Genomic DNA, 4,150 nt, shown 5'->3' with positions numbered 1-4,150 from the left:
GTGATGAATTCTTGGCTTAGAAGGACTTGAGAGGAATATAAGTGATGGTCAGCTCAGGAATTTGCACTTTCTCAACCTAGCTAAACCACTGAATTCCCGCATCTCATTAAGTCCCTTCTTAGTCAGAACACTCCTTTATCTGATAGGTCTAACAGTATATACAGAAGGTGGATCAAAAGACAGTCCCCAGATTTGATGACTTTTTACTCTACTTCTGCCTCCCCTTTCCCTAGTGCCTTCTTCATGGCCTCTTTAACATCTTTGTTTCTCAGTGTGTAGATTAGGGGATTAACACTGGGAGTGACTATTGTGTAGAAAAGAGTAAGGAACTTGCCCTGGTCCTGGGAATAAGTGTTTGCTGGCTGGAGGTACATGTATATAATCGTACCATAGAAGAGAGACACAACAATGAGGTGGGAGCTACAGGTGTTGAAGGCTTTCTTTCATCCAGCAGCTGACTTGATCCTTAGCACAGCTCGTGCAATATAACCTAAGAGATGATGATGAGGATGAGTGGTGCCAGGATGGTAAAGATTGCCGAGGCAAATGCCAGTGCCTCAAGGGTCATGGTATCTACACAGGCCATGCCAGTTAGTGCTGGCATCTCACAGAGAAAGTGGTCCACCTGCCGATGCCCACAGCGAGGTAGCATCAACGTCTGGGGTGCCATTATGAGAGAATTGCCAAAGCCACTCAACCATGCCATTGAAGCCAGCTGCCCACAGAGACGCGGGTGCATGATAACCATGTAGTGCAGGGGTCTGCAGACTGCAGCGTAGCGGTCATACGCCATGACAGCCAGGAGCACACACTCCACTCCCGCCAGAGCCAGAACGAAGTAGAGCTGGATGGCACAGCCCAGATAACTGATGGTTTTATCTGCACCCCGAATGTTGTAGAGCATCTGAGGGATGGAACTTGTGGTGAAGCACACATCTAGGAATGAGAGGTTGGCCAAGAAATACATGGGTGTGTGCAGCCGGGAATCCACAACTGAAAGCAAGATGATGGTCATGTTGCCAAGAAGAATCAGCAGATAAAAAGTGAGGACAACCACAAAGAGGATCAGCTCTAGGTGGGGATGATCAGAGAAGCCCACCAGGATGAAGCCTTCAAAAGCACTTGTGTTGTACTTGTATTGTCCAAAATGGAAGTGAGAGTCAATTCGTAGGTAGGTTGATAAGAAAAGTCCGGGGTCCCGGAAGAGGAAAGAGGGATCTGGAATTCTCAAGGAGGAGGAAAGGACAGAGCTGATGATTGCACAACAAAACAATTCATCTTTCTCAAAGATATGCTTTTCCTTAAATTCAGTACCAATGATATGATATGGTATGATATGATATAACAACAATGTATCCTGCTTGAGGACATGTTTCTCCTTCTTGAGAACATTCTAACTAATCTTGTCATTTAAAATGTATGTTGTGGGAGTGGGTCTGGTGAGACCTTTCTACTGTTAGCTCTAATCTTGTTAATTTAAGATTTATGTTGTGGGAATGGGTCTGGTAAAAATATATAAGGCCTTGATAAGACTAGCAAGTGGGCCACTCTCCATCCACCTTCTGATGCCTATGTCAGAAGCTTTCTCTGTCCGTTTTTCACTTTAATAAAACTCTGCTACACAAAAGTTCTTGAGTGATCAAGCCTGGTCCCTGGTCCTGAAGATAAATCTTCTTCAGAGATCACAAATTTGACATTGTTCACTGTAAGTTATCAGAAGTATAGCCAAATATAACAATGAGGAATAAGAGAGTTCTCCAGGAAGAATATTTTAACTAAGCCTTTATTATCTTAGTATTATTCTTGTTGTTGCTCAGTCAGTAAGTCATGTCCGACTCTTTGCAACTCCATGAACTACAGCATGCCAGTCTTCTCTGTCCTTCACTATCTCAAGGAATTTGCTCAAACTCATATCCCTTGAGTCAGGGATGCCACCCAACCATCTCGTCGTCTGTCATCTCCTTCTCCTCTTGCCCTCAAACTTTCCCAGCATCAGGGTCTTTCCCAATGAGTCAGCTCTTTGCATCAGGTGGCCAAAGTATTGGAACTTCAGCTTCAGCACCAGTTCTTCCAGTGAGTATTCAGGGTTGATTTCCTTTAAGATGGACTGGTTAGATCTTCTTGCTGTCCAAAGAACTCTCAAGAGTCTTCTCCAGCACCACAGTTCAAAAGCATTAATTCTTCAGCACTCAGCCTTATTTATATTCCATCTCTCACATCCATACATGACTACTGGAGAAACCATAGCTTTGACTATATGGATCTTTGTCAGTGAAGTGATGTCTCTGCTTTTTAATATAAGGGGTTTGTCATAGCTACTCTTCCAAGGAGCAAATGTCTTTTAATTTCATGGCTGCGGTCACTATCTGCAGTGATTTTGGAGCCCAACAAAATGAAATCTGACACTGTCTCCACATTGTCCCCTTCTATTTGTCATGAAGTGATAGCACCAGATGCCAAGAATTTAGTTTTTTGAATGCTGAGTTTTAAGCCAGTTTTTTCATTCTCCTCTTTCACCTTCATCAAGAGGCTCTTTAATTTGTCTTTCCTTTCTGCCATTAAAGTGATACCATCTGCATATCTGAGGTTGTAGATGTTTCTCCCGGCAATCTTGATTCCGTCCTGTGATTCATCAAGCCCAGCATTTTTCATGATGTATCCTGCATTAAATAAGCTGAAAATATACAGCCTTGACATACTCCTTTCCCAATTTTGAGGAATATTGGGAATTTGTATTAGCTACCCTTTGGAGCACTAACTTAAGGTTTTCTACTTTCTATTTTCCTCAGTTGGTCGTTCCTTTCCAAAGATGGTACAGGGAAGGCTATGCATGCTTTAGGGGGGTGAGGGTGAGGGGTTGAATAAAGACAACAGGTAGGGCTGAGTTCTAAGCTGCTACTGCCTCCAGAGATTTCACTGTATTGGTTGCACACCACATCACTCATTTTATTTGAACATTGCAAAAGAGTCTTTCAAGTTTCACATGAGCAATACCAACTTTTTGAAAAAGTTGTTTGTATTCATTTTTGTTCTGAATTCTCTTTCAATTGCCTGAAAATATATTCCTTCACTAGTCAGAATCCTTACAATGATTATGTATCCATTTAAAGACTTGAACAGCTGTGTAATAACTATCCACAGTCCACATACTTCAGGTGATTGACATCATCAGACATCTCTATATCCTGGCCCTGTATCATGGTCCTGGTAAGTCAGCAGAGTCAGAAATCAGAGCATTCTTAAAAGCCATTAGAATCAGAGCATTCCTATACCAGAAGGGCTAACAGCTACTAACCTACATGTAGAAAATGACTGTGAACTTCATAACTATATCTCTAAAACAACTTTCTCTTAGTCAGTTGACAAAAATTTGTACAGCTACTTTATTACCAGTTGACATGAGAATTATGATGGGGGAAATGGAGTTAGTGGTTTAACTAATTATGGATATGTTTTTTGTCTTGGTTTATGTTTTGTTTTTACAAATTTTTCAAATACATGTATTTATGTGAACACATTGTAGGATCCTTCCTTCTCAGAGTATTAGAAGGGGCCCACAGAAATGATGGTCTGAACATTAAGCTCAATCAGTTTCATGGCAAATCCACCTCTGACATTGCCCATGAAGCCACCCACATCAGCAAAATCTGTGCTGTTAACTATAAACTTAGCTCAAATCAGCATCAAGAATTCTGTTTTCAGGCAAGATAGAATTGCTTTCAAAAGTCTTCAAGAACTAGAAAAGGCATAATAAAAAAGAAAATACCAGGGAGCCACAGGAACAACAAAGACAAAAAATATTAATTCAATTAATGTTCAATAGTGAAGAACTTGTGAAAAAGTGAGCTGAAGTTGCTTTTTCCCTGAAGTTACTGATTCTGTATGCAAATAAGAAGCTGGTAAAGGACCATTAGAAGAGAATAGAGGGAGAAAAACTCAGAAATTTGTTGTTCATGTACAGCAAAGTGACAAAAATAAATTGACAGCCTGAACTACAAGGTGATTTTCCCCTAAAGGTATTTGACAAACCTTTATGTAGGGAGGGAAATTTAAAAACTATGTCAAAATCTCTCAAAAGATTGAGAGATCAATTGAATTGGTACTGAGGAGTTAAAGTTTAGAGTTTATGATTAATCCAGAAGCATAATAC

At 40.7% G+C, this 4,150-nt stretch overlaps 1 pseudogene; it reads right to left on the bottom strand.

Annotated features, from left to right (window-relative positions):
* LOC102181675 lies at positions 204–3,200 on the bottom strand (annotated as a pseudogene).

This window comes from Capra hircus, chromosome 23 (genome assembly GCF_001704415.2).
Source record: "Capra hircus breed San Clemente chromosome 23, ASM170441v1, whole genome shotgun sequence".
NCBI lineage: Eukaryota > Metazoa > Chordata > Mammalia > Artiodactyla > Bovidae > Capra > Capra hircus.
Note: the sequence above shows the minus strand (reverse complement) of the source record. Positions and strands in the feature narration are given on the sequence as shown.